Source organism: Osmerus mordax (genome assembly GCF_038355195.1).
Source record: "Osmerus mordax isolate fOsmMor3 chromosome 28 unlocalized genomic scaffold, fOsmMor3.pri SUPER_28_unloc_3, whole genome shotgun sequence".
In the NCBI taxonomy this organism is placed as follows: domain Eukaryota; kingdom Metazoa; phylum Chordata; class Actinopteri; order Osmeriformes; family Osmeridae; genus Osmerus; species Osmerus mordax.
Genome location: NW_027120406.1, coordinates 5,924 through 19,504, shown reverse-complemented (window position 1 = coordinate 19,504; position 13,581 = coordinate 5,924). Strand labels below are relative to the sequence as shown.

Genomic DNA, 13,581 nt, shown 5'->3' with positions numbered 1-13,581 from the left:
CAGATCTTGTGTCTCATACACATACAGTGTCAAACATCGTGTGTCTCAATACACATACAGTATCAAACATCTTGTGTCTCATACACATACAGTATCAAACATCTTGGAATGGAGCTGACCCAAATAAGATAAAGGTTGAGTCTGTTTGAAGCCTCTGTTACAGTTTGGTGGCATTTCTGACCCACTTAACTGTTCCATAGGTAACTGAATCCCAGATAACATTAGCAGCAATTTCATTAGAGAGGTGAATGCTGTGTGCAAAGCTGGCCCAGTTCTGCCAAGCACTCCCCACAGACTACACAAACAAGATAACGAGAGATTTCTCTGATGTTACGTGAAGCCCAAGCGCCCTCAATGGCAGTTTTGACAAACTGAAAGCCTTGCAGACAAATAAGGTAAGTGGTGGCGCCAAAACGGCTATTATTAGCTTGCATTGGTTTCCAAATTAGACCATAAAAGGCAATGTTGTCCTTGATTCTTCAAGAATGTTTTCTAGGCTAGCTTTTAAACTCAGGAGTGTGTGTCCTTGAGAAAAGGTAAACTATTCACAATAAACCTATAAAAATATCATAAGCTTCCAATAACAATACAGCAGGATAATCCAACTGAATATTATTGCTTATGTGACAGAGGTTTGGATGAAAATGTATCCTTTCTTTATTCTTTGTTCAAAATGATTGCAAAACTTTCTACATTTTATAACCAGGTTGGAACAAGAAGAATTCCTTGAACTGTGGAACTAGTTGTTGATGTGTAATATGGGAATATGCTAGCTGTCATTGTACATTTCATTAAACCAAAATTGGTGACGCACACCATGACATGAAAGTATATTATTCATGCTTCACGTTTATTTATAGTTACCACAAATTCACTTGTGCAACCCTATGGAATACTCAATGACATAAGCACACCAACCCTGACAATACTGAGTATATTCATCTTCACAAATAATCAATCAATAAATGATCTTTCAGTATCTGACGTTGTAACGTATAACGTATAACATGCCTCTTACAATGTAAACCATCCTGCCCTTATGCAACCCTTGTTCATCATTAGACTTTGTAGTCAATCCAGCAGCCGATATCCTATAAACTCCACTTGTCAGCACACACAGGAACAGCGTGACAGTGGTTGCCCTGTCATGTCTTTTCACTTGATAATAGACTTCTTCACAGTAGGTGTAGGTGTGTACACTCTCCCGATGAGAACAAGACCTCCAATCTCAACGTGTTTCTGCATATAGCGTTCCACACAGGCACAATTCCAAATGACATTCCACCCACGGAGAACTATTTAATTCTGGCCCACCTTTCAGAGGACCCCTTTAAAAGGTGTAGTTGGTTCTATTTTTTACCTACAGTATTGTGAAAGAACAAAAGCTATTGAAAGATCATTCCTCTGAAGTGTTAAATTGTAAGCTTTTTGGAGTACCTGGCTATCATAATTATTTCCCAATTCCCATTGCCATGATTCCTGGAGTAGTTGAATGTGTAAAGTTTTACTAGATGCCATTCACTAGTCGTATAAGGCAATTTACACAAAATCTATTTTCCCCTCAACCATTTTCACCTGAAAAGAGCTCTCGATTATGGCAATGCTGCCAGATTGAGCTGTGAGCACGTTGAGCATTAAGAGGAATTTAATTAGAACTTGAGCTATTGCCTTGGCAGTGCACATAAAACTGGAATTAGTGGCATTCCCATACGCTTGAGCTCGGAATGGTAACGTGTGCTGGTTGAAAGAGGGAAGTGAATGCTGTTTAAAGCAATGTAGTCAGAGGGGAGAGACGTGTATGGTTAGCTTAGGGTGTCTGTATTGGTAACTGTCTGAGCTGAGATGATCGTTCTTCACTTCTCAACCTACTGTTCTGTAAATCTCAGGGAATTGTTAGGATCTGTCAGATATAGAGGTGACACGAGTTTCTCAGTCACGTTGATATCAAAATGTGGATGGGTAAAATTCAAGGGCATGGTCTGACTTGTTTGTTTTCTGAGAGAAAGAAATACATGTCAATATTAAAAGATAACGTTCTGACTGCCAGGTCTATTGGAAACAGTTGACCACACATGATTTCCTGTTTCTGTCTGTCAGTTAGCAAAGTGCTGACAGTCTTTCTTGTTTGTTATGGACAGTGAACATGCAGCAACCATTGAGTTTATTTGTGACTATACTTTGCATAATGCCTACTGTTCTTACATGATGCGTGGCTGTGTCGGTTTGTACTGGGACCACAAATGAGGCATTAAATTAAATATATCACTCGTAGATTTGCTACATTTTCAGTGCTGATATATTTTTTGCTGTGTCACTTAGCGTAGAAAACTTGGAGGGTAGAGTCTGTTATAGGATCACAGTGTTGTGCATGCTAGGACACTCTTAGCCCTGTATTGATCTGTCTCCGGTTGAAATACCACAGAGGAAGTGTTCAACCACCAGCAGCTGTGGCTGAAGCACCTGCTAAACCACACCCTCACTCAGCATCCGATCTTCTGTTTAACCAATCATGCCTTAATGGATGAGACAAGCAGGCTAAACAGATTGTTTTCTAATCAGGTTTTAATTGCCACGCAACTTCACTCACCTGAGTTACGAGGCAATTATCTCGCCACACTGGCACTCGGATAATGGAATCATTAGTGGACAGTTCGGCTTGATGTTTGGCCTTCAACTTGCATATTAATCCGCCACCACTGCCCAGATGGTTAAGCATGAAGAGCGATAGTTGCTCGGTATGGTAAGCTCAAGGCAGATCAATAAGGATACATATTGTCGCAAAGCCACAGTAACCCTAACCCTAACTTACACATACACCACATTGTCACTGCTATAATTGACAATATTAATGCCTCGTAAGAATGTGGCCAAACATATTTCTGATGTATGTTCAAAAACAACATGGAAGCAGATGGATTCACAGACATCTTTTATTGGTCAAACTGAAGGAGTTCTCGCTTGAAGCAACATTTTTTATACTGTACACGGTCATAGATTTTTCACTCTCTCCTCTGTGGGTTTGCCAGGATATAATTGGTAAGTTTGCTAGATAGCACTTGATACTCAGACGGAGGAGATAAAACAATAACGTGGAAATACACATAGAGGTACAAAACTGAGGATGAATCGGATCTTTTGCTTCCCCTTAACTTGAAACTGAATGTTTTCGATGCACACCACACGATGTGTATAAAGTATTCTACACCCGTTCCAATATATATATTTTTTTTTTCATCAAATGTGCCTGTGGACATTTTTGATACTGAATCCTTTCTCGTATGTCATATGTCATGCAGACAACTCCAATGGTCTGTGTAAATCCTATTCTGTGAAAAGTGCACACAGGCAGCAGTCTACTGAGATCAATCAAGCTGAGAGCCTCAGACAAAAGAAATGCCGTACAAGAGTTTCTTGTAAACAGCTTGACAAAAGCCATTATATTTATATATATAAAAAATAACATGATGCTTAGCCAAGTACGTCCAATAGAAAACATGTTAGTTACATGATGCTTAGCTGTGTCGATGTATCTACAAATTGACAGACTCTGATTAACACCAATAACCACTTCACATGTCCATAGATGTAGTCACAAAACCTTTACATCAGGGTGAATAGGGTTTGGGATTATCAACATGATTTGGGGTATGTTTGGAAGAGAAAGTCTCAAACTGCACTGTGTATACGTATCTGGGGGATTTCTAATAGGCATCGCACAAACATTTTTACAGTCAAGTGGCTGTATTCCCAAATATTTAGTAAAAATTTGTACAATGGCAATTTACTGTCTGTTTTGACCCTTATATTCATTAATTTTATTTAGTTTATCAAACAAAACAACTCACTTTATGTATGCCATTTCTAACTTTTAAATTCAAAAGTGAAATACAGTGATATACCAATGGTATTATTACTTAAAATAAAAACAAGATATTTATACAATTAAAAACTCTATTCCCTATGTATGCCTTTTTTAATTTTTTGAAAACGCATGAATATAAACTATACCGTCATAATATATATGTCGTTAAAGAAAATAGAAAGCCTTGATGTCTCTGTGCAACATGATTGTTTGTTTAATCTTTAATTGCAAAGTTTTGCCTATAAGAAAGACTACATCTATTTTAGATATGTTCATAAGAGGGTGTGACTCAAACATACAAATTATAATAGGTTATGCAAGGATGACATCTGTCCTGAGCTTTTCAATTGAAATTCGATCTCAACAGCAAATAAAATAAAATAAATGACAAATAAGACAATTATAGAAACGGACAAACCAATGAAAAATAAAGTATAAAATTACAAAAGTGTGATTTAATTCCCAAGCACATATTTTGCAAACAAGAACTTTAAACACTAATTACACTCAAATAAATTACATATGGGAAATGACAAAGCATTAGGAAACTTCAACTAGAGACAGCTCACAAACCTCAGTGTCAATACTGTTGTATGACTTCCGACAACACCAATTGCATGTCATCCAGCAGATTAGCCACTCTATAAGACTTTGCAGTGTGTATCAGAACCATTAAAAATACACGTAAAAATAGATCCCCTGGTTGAAGATATTATTCTTAGGGAGGGAGTTTTAATTAAATGATTAGTCATAGTATACATTAAGTATCATAATTAATGGACCATGCAGTTATTTTGAGTTTTACATATAATACAAAAAGCATTGCTATTGTTTTGATACATGGTTTAATGTCAATGTCAGTAATGGTCATAGCACGTCTTGAAGAAGTGTCTTTAATCAAAAGTAAAAATATATTTGATACTGCAATATTTAGTTGTGATCTTTTAACGATTTGCTGGATATCTCTGCAATGATTTTCAGTGGGTTAATCATGTCTAATTATGCATATCGGACAAGTTTCATGTCTTTGTTAAAAAGTGACACTGTACAGTAGCTTCCATGGTAATTAGTTTAAACCACAGTGAGGTCACCCTTCCCTCACACCCCCCACCCCTCCCCACATATATCTTGCACAAGTTAATTCCAAACATGATGGAAAAATCTTGAGAGCAATATAAAGACATTGACCACAAAAAAGAAGAAAGTAAAAGACTGAAATGGGACAAGGGCAGGTTTAAATCATTGTACAAAAAAACTAACTGCAACCCACCAAAACCCAAACGCTTATTCTTGAAAAATCCATTGGAAATTGATTTCTTTTTACAGGTTGCACAGTTTCTATTGACATACTGGATCTGGGATGGACACGCCAGTATACAAAGGGGAAAGGGGAAAGGAGGGGAAGGGGAGATATGAGGACAGAAGGTGTTTATTCTTCCTCTGTGCATCCAAGTAACTCTGCACGCATAGTGATCCTCCCGTACCACGACCAGGGAAGGATCCGGATGAATCGGGCGTAGATGGGAGGGTCTATCACGTTCTTTCTGTGTGTGTCATTGTCAAAGTTTCCTTGGAAGACCTGTGAACGACAACAACAATACCAGGATTACCAGATCATGCTGCGAGCAGACACCATTGGACCAGTGAACCAGATGGAAACAGAGACGACACAGGGGAGGGAGAGCCCCCACCAAGTCAAAGACCGTCACATTGAGAGCCACTGTACAAATATGACACAGCTCAATGCACTGATGTCTCGATTTGAGGAACGGTCGGAATGTGTAGGTGGTCTGAGTTCCAAGTCAACGGTTCACAACCGAAAATATATTTTAGACAGGATATTTGACAACATATCAGGAGAAAATCTGCAGTTTCTATGTAGATTCATAACAACTTGTGCAAGATCAACAACAACACAAACAAGCCTAATGGGCAGATAGGAACGCACCCTCTGCTGCTGATAATTAGAAACCTTGTATCTGTGGTATGGTTAATCGACAGTAGAACAAAGTATAATGTGGGAGAGATGCACCTATTGGGACAGCCTCATTGAAGGCTGTGATCATTTCAATTAAACAAGCTTGATTATGACTCTAATTGGAATGTAATGGGACTCCTCATTATGTGAAATGAAGAAAAAACAAAACACAGGGCCAAACCCCAGCAGGTATTGGAAACATCCGGAGAGGTTGACCTCAGAAGACTGTGACCCTTACCAAATGACCATCCCCAACACATGTGCATTATCAGCATCGACATCCATCACAGGGTAAGGCTACTTCACAACACCACGAACACACCTGATGAATCTCAATGCACTTTTCCTTATTGTGTGTACCGTATGTGTGTAGACATGAATGCATCACAACAAGCAATGTGCCGTTTGTTATTTGAAATGGGTCTGTTGCTACCCGCTCTGAAGAGGATTTAGGTGGAAAACATTCAGTCCTTGAAAAAGTGGTTATTTTACACGCAAAATAAGCCCACTCCTTCCTGCTAGGAGAGCATGAGAAACCCTGCATTAGCCTCTTGCTGCAGGCCACTTCATGGCCACTTTGGTTCTCAAACTATTCCAGAAGCCTCTAAAATCAAGTTAATTCTCTCTCCAGGGATATGTTCTCTCAATGGCCCTGAGTGTGACTATAAAAAGTACTCATCTTATGTCCTCATCACAACATGGACTCTGTGGAAACTTGACGTTGTTCTGTGTGAGAGCAACGCCGTTACTGCAGTTTCACAAAGGATAAAGGGTGCGGTAGATCCCGAAATATGTTATTTACAAGAACCGAAACCTACCCGACCCGGTGCATCAACATCAACTCTTGGATTTTCCGCAAATGAACCAATCTTGCTTCTATTTGCAACTTTGTTATTGTACACATAAACGAGACGCATGACTGCAGAATGCCAGTCTCTATCGGTGCTCTTAATCTCTGATCCTCTTAGGCACTTCAGCCTAAGAGGATCTTTTAGCACCCCAATTAAAACAGCAGTCGCTGAAAATGTGTGAACACCACCCCCGGTAAGAACCTGCGAAGCGCGAGGGACCGTCAAACACGTAACATGCACAATGTAAGAGACACGATGAAATCCGATGGGCATCCAAGTCTGTGCAGTGGAAGTGGTTGAGATCCAAAAATCGCGTATCGTGAGCAACATCAATTTACAGATTGCGTGTACAATTGACGTGTGAGCTCGAGCGTTCAGACATACTCCTTGGCGAATGTTTTTCGAGAGAAGCATGACTGTGTTATAGGCCATAGCCATGGCCCCCGGAGAGATGTGAGGTCATGCTGGTGCTACACTATCAGTCATAAGGGGACTTCCCCTGGCTAAAAGGTGTAATTGTTCCTCATCAGCATGCAAAGATTGTGACAGGCTCCCAGACCTTGGCTGGAGAGTGAACACGTGTCTAGACTGACAAATCTCCTCCCGACCAACGAAGACTGCGTGCACACAAACCTTCTCGGATACACATGAACACTGTGTGCACAGACACACACTAATGCACACACACACGCGCACCTAACCAAAATTCAAATCCAGGGATTATACAACCCTCTTGCCTCACTGTGCCCTTCTCTGAGTGTGTTTTTCAGCCTGAAAGTGGTACAAAGCTATATTTATGTATATGTATATAACATCCTGAAGAGTACAGTCAAGGACAAACATGCTCTTCTACTCCGTTCTTTTCCCTCCAAGACTTCTCTCGTGCCATCGCCAGTTTTTCTCCTTTTCACCTACGTTGAAGTTCAGATCTGAGTTTGTTTTTGTTGTCATCCTAACTTCTGGAGACAAACACAAACATCAGAGCTCAGCACCCTCATCTTACCCGGCTTCCCTCCTCTTGTTCTGCCTCGCCCGAGTTTCGCTGAATACTCAATTTCTGAACTTAAAACAGTCGAGCAACTGGAGAGAGAAAAAAAAGCATGAAATATTCAACCTTTCCTCACCCTACCTACTTTTGTTCTGTCTCCACTTTGACGCCTCTGTTCTTGCTAAGTCGCTGACTGAACGAGTCTCCGGGGTGGCCGGAAAGTTCCGAAACAGGAACAGTTCCTGCATGTCATTAATTACCTCCCTGTGTCTTTTGTGAAGACGCTAATTCAACTCCAGAGTGTGGAGCTAAGGTGCGTATGGTAGATGTTAGCCTCCACTTCCGGTTCTGCTCTTGGAAGGTTAACTGGTCCCTCGTCAGGTTAAACGAGAAACCTACAATGGGAAGTACAGCTGGAAGTACAGCTGGAATTCCACCTTCAACAGCAAGTCTGATTAAGCAGTTGCTATTTTCAGACGAGTAAAACAGGATAAAACGGGTAAAACAACCGTTGGTTGTGTCATGGAAATTAATTGATGAGATAATGCTGATTTAGCAACAGATTATGCTTCTGCAATGAAACATTTTAGTCAAGGTCTTTCTTTACAGACAGAGCTTGCTAATGGATTTCGAAACTCATTTTGCCTTCCACCTGAAGAGTCATGATTTGAACAAAAGAACCAGTTGGATGAGACAGAGTAGTCAAATCCTTCAAGACAGAGTAGTCAAATAACCGTCAGAAATCACTCTGTGGAGGAATGCTACTCACAGAATATATTTATTACTCCCACCAAATATCAAGGCATGTTTTATTGTGGAGGAATGAAGTTGAGGTGCAAAACTATTTCAAAAGAGGTCTTCAATCAAATTGTTGATGTTTTTTATTTATTTTGTATCCTAAACACATTTTGTGTGTGTGTTGAATATATACTAGAGTTCAATGACAGTCTCTGGAACTCAGATACAATAAAAGGTGTATCAATCACTAAAGTATTACCAAGCACATTCATGTGGCAGAAATAATACACATTACAGGAATATAAAAACACAAGCCAGGAAGTCCTTAGAAGCAAAAGTTGATTGATTGATGATTTGGGTCTCTTCTACACTGCCAGCCCTTTGCAATTGTGTTGAACATGAAATGAGCCAGAAAACCACAAAAAACTAAACAAAAGCAAAGAGCAATTTGCAGTCAGGAATAAGAGAGAGCGAGAGAGCGAGAGAGAGAGAGCGAGAGAGAGCGAGAGAGAGAGAGCGAGAGAGAGAGAGGAATAGAGGAGGACATTTCTTGACTTGTCAATGTCAGTTTAACTTCTGAAACAGTACCCTACATGGATCGAGTAAAATCTTTTAAAAACAGACCTCGTACCTCTATTACCAGCCAAGGTGCAATACTTTTTAATCTCAAGAATGTCTTGAAGATAGATATATCAAAGGCAAGACATGAAATAGTCTGGGTGGAGCAGCCGGCTTTGGAAGCTAACTAACAGCCTGGGTTCATGTCCTCAGAGTCCAGTCCCCTGCCTTTGTCCTCTCAGAGTAGAAACCAAGCCTCCAACATCCGTAAACAAACACATTAATCCGTTTGTTCTCCCCGACTTGTCAAGGATGACTGTGACGCTACGCTACGCTAACACTGTGCGCTTCTTCAAAGGCTTGCTGCGTATGCGTATAGCCGTCCTGTCCTTTTCCGGGTCACTGACCCTCCCTCTCTCCCTCCGCTGGCTGGTGGCTGGGTACCGAACGGCCCATCATCTGTTCTGCACCATGCTTTCGTCTTGACCCTGGAGCCTGTGTGGCTCACTTACATTGATTTTCCTGGCTGAGCTACGTCAAGGATATACCTTGCTGGTGGAGCTCATGAGGGCTCTAGAGGTCCAATCCTGGCCATATGCCATTATTTGATACTGCCATGAGAGCCAATAGTGCAGGCCTCTCAGTCTTTTTCAGTTCCAGCTACATAGTTACCGCAGACAGTTAGGGCGCTACAAGGCAATCTCAGCTCTACCCGGCCTTCACCGGAAAGCCAATAGATGACCACCAGAGGAGGGCCTGTTTGGCTCGATCAAATCAACGTTCTCGAGCCAACCATTTCCTCCGGCAGAAGGCAATAAGACCCAATCAAAGTTAATTTTGACCCGGGAGCACGAGGTTCGGATGCCGTAGCATACAGAGTGCAGCCAAGACCTTCTGGAGAAGGAGGAAGCCAAGGCTATTAGTGGCTAATCCCAAACTACGATTGTATTTACTACCATCTAACATGGGGTTACCCTCTGACCTAAAGGGAATAGCTAGTTCCACAAGCTAATTAACCCCCTGGCACCCAAGTGGAGCACCATTAAGCAGGAATCAATTACGTTTGTGCTTGATTTCCCCTATCATGGTGTGTTCATATTGACAAGGAGTAACTGTAGCAAACAGGATTAGGTCCCTAGGAGTGTACAGAATTGTGACACCAAAGCAAGGGTGACATTGAATCCATTTTTTCAAGTGAGTCACCATTTGTACATGTATTTTAATTGTTTTCAGGTGCTTTTCAACACTTCTAACGTAATCTATTGTCTTTTGAATCTCTAGACATTTCAGCCCGGCTGTCCTGGGTTGAGATTTCAGAGCAAATGTATACATACTATAGTACTATGCACATATACAGTAGGTATATACACAAGCAGAGGTAATGGTGGAGGAATGTCTGTTGGTATCTGTATGCTGACAGATTCTCCTCCTCTCTCTATCTAGACCTGACTGCCTACAGCCTCTGCCACCCAGGGGCACAGGAGGGGGAGAGCTGAGGAGAATACCAAATCTCATGCTGCTTACCCACAAGTAGAAATCAAGACTCCCCACCTCTGTCACTGTCTCTCTCTATCTCTCTCTTTCTCTCTCTCTCGCACACACACACACACACACACACAAACACAGTCTGTAGTGTGACAGGGAGAGCCTTTGGAGCCCAGCAGTCTAACGTGTCCTCCAGCATTAATTGGCTGCTCCACTTGATTGAAAAGGGAAAACACCTTGAACAGTTGCAAGCTCCTCATAGCCCTGTCCAGGGAAATGCTGATTACCGTTCCTGGAGGCTGAAGCTAAAGCCGCCTAGCTCCTAATATAGAGGCTCTAATGGAGTTTGTATCCTAGGTTCTGCTCTGATACGACAGCAATGTTACCGTACGGTGACGTTTTACACAACTTGACCTGAATGTGTTGTTACAGCCTCGATATCTGTATGCACAATGTATAATCTCCGAACCAGAGGAGAGACTGTTTTTCACAAAGGCCCCTTTAATCTTTTCTCTCTTTTCGTTTTCATTTCTTCTTTTTTTCCCCTTCTTCTTCCCTGGGAGGATTGCCAAACGTTTGGAAGTCATCCAGGGCTCAGAATTGAGATTGTGCGGCTGAAAATCACACTCAGTAAGCAGTGGCCCACATCCAAAGATCATCCTGGGTGTTGAAATTATAAACTCCTCGAGCGAGGCATTTGAGCAGTGGGGACAGAGAAATGTTTTCGGTCACGGGCCGCTACACTGGCGATTTATTGGCAGATGAGGGTATAAACTGACGTGTGTCCCTTGGAGGGTATGTCGTAGCAAGTTGCTATCGTACTTCTGTTCAAGAAATCTCTTTTTCAGCTCTGTCTCTGACTTACTTCAAAGTGGAGGCTAGCGTAACGAAACCCCCCCCCCCCCCCCCCAAAAAAAAACAATAGCTAATTTGGTGATTTGTTAACTGTTTTCAGTTGATGCTTTTGGGATTGCTTGTTAACACAATGACCCATGCAGTGTTTTCTCCAGGCCTTGGGAAGACATAGTGATCTGACATTTACCCTTTGCCAATTATAATGCACTGGGTTTGGTCAGTCGACCCAATCTGCTTAGCACACGTGCATGAGCGTGTGCACACAGGTCCCCTGAGCCAATTATGAGCAGGGATGAGTAGCCATTTTACAAACATTTACATTTAGTCATTTAGCAGACGCTCTTATCCAGAGCGACTTACAGTAAGTACTGGGACATTCCCCCGAGGCAAGTAGGGTGAAGTGCCTTGCCCAAGGACACAACGTCATTTGGCACGGACGGGAATCGAACTGCCAACCTTCGCTCAGCCACCTGACACCCTGACTCCCCTGACTCACAAACAGGGTAAGAGAGCTAAACAGTGCACATTCCCCGCCAAAAACAAACCCAACAGCAACAGGCTCCAGGGCTCGTCCCAGTGCCGTTCTCCTGATAGCGACACGCTAAGCTGACGAGGCACCCTATCCGTCTGCGCGGGCCCCTAACGCCAGAGACTGACACGTGTACTCCTCTGAAGGGCCGCAAACAAGATCCCTGCTGCGGTGCCAGCCAGAACTGCTCGACAACGCTCTCTTATCTGATCCTGGTCGGAGAGAGGCAGAGAGAGCTAGGCCTCCGCTCGGCTGGGCTGGTGTTGCTGATAAGGAGGCGCTGCGCTGACAGAGTTTGGAGAGACAGTGCTGGGGTGTACGCATGGTGGTACAATAGCTGGAATTCTTTCACTCATTCTTTCAACTGCTGTTTAGTGTGTTTTTTGCATGTGTCCATTTCTTTCGTTTCTTCCTGCAGTTTTCATTCATGCTGGGTCTTATTTGTTAGCCTTCGTCACGTTAGGCTGTTGTAGACTGCGTCACGCAGTATTCTAACTGCATAATATATGGATTATATTTATGTATGTATTTAGGGAGTCGGATGGCTGAGTGGTTATGGAATCAGGCTAATACTCAAAAGGTTGCCGGTTCGATTCCCGGCCATTCAGGAGGAAGTTGTGTCCTTGGGCAAGGCCCTTCACCCTACTTGCCTCAGGGGAGTGAAGGGCCTTCATGTCCCTGTACTCCATGTAAGTCGCTCTGGATAAGAGCATCTGCTAAATGACTAAATGTAAACATCTGTGTGGAGAGTTGATGTCTCACCTTGTCCTTTCTTTGCTTTTCATCTTGATATACGAGCCAGCTTTCTCCGTCGTTGCTGTACGCCACTTTGTAGGAGCCAACGAACTGGACATGTCCAAAGTCTTTAGCTCCCTGGGTGATGATGCCGGTGACCTTGGTGGGAATGAGCATGTCCATCTAGTAAAGAGAGAAAGACAGGGAGAGAGGGAGGGGAGAGAGGGAGGGGAGAGAGGGAGGGGAGAGAGGGAGGGAGAGAGGGAGGGGAGAGAGGGAGGGGGAAGACTTTTGAAACATATTTTTTCCCCTCACAAACTCAAGCAGTGAAAAGTCAAATGCAAAAAATCCATTTTCTATGACAGGTAAACATCTTTCTGTCTAATCTCCTGAGAAGATTTATGAAGACATTCTACATTTGGGTGCAAGGAGTCGGCTTCAATTATTCACAGAATATTGAACAACCAGGCTGAGCCCACAACCTCGCCTCAACAAAACAAAAATCGCAGGCCGCAGCAGCTTCTAAGACCCCGGCAGCGCTACTTGGGTTAATTTTTTATACGCTCTCCTTTGCTGCATACACTTTATAGTGCAACACTGGGCCGTAAACACATACTAGCTGTTAGCTTTATTGACTTTTTGTAGTTCAATTATGGTTCATTATTTAGAGCTGCACTAAACTAGTGTTGTTTGTGATGGGAGTTAAGCCTGGACCAGCACAAAATAACAACCTCATGGCCCCCTGTCTTGCTGACTCAACTACTACAAAGGTAAAGGTGTAGTGCAATTATAGACAATTAAGTCAATGGTTTGCCTGAGTCCCAATATGACTACATTGCTGATCATGTTCAATGAATAATGCATGTCCAAAATGCTTGAAAATAACAACTTGGTTGAACCTACTGTAAAAGTACCTGGGTTGCCAGCTCTGTGTTGGTAAGATGGGAATTGGACTAACACAAAACTGGAGATCGACTGAATCATCTTAAACGAAGGGAACTG

The 13,581-nt window shown here is 42.3% G+C and overlaps 1 long non-coding RNA gene across 1 annotated transcript; it reads right to left on the bottom strand.

Annotated features, from left to right (window-relative positions):
- Window positions 1-2,914: 2,914 nt before the first annotated feature.
- On the bottom strand, window positions 2,915-12,720 carry LOC136938986 (uncharacterized). The gene is made up of 2 exons (XR_010875659.1): window positions 12,607-12,720; window positions 2,915-5,441 (listed from the first exon to the last, which is right to left on the bottom strand). It is a non-coding gene; the product is annotated as an uncharacterized lncRNA (long non-coding RNA).
- Between the last annotated feature and the right edge of the window lie 861 nt (window positions 12,721-13,581).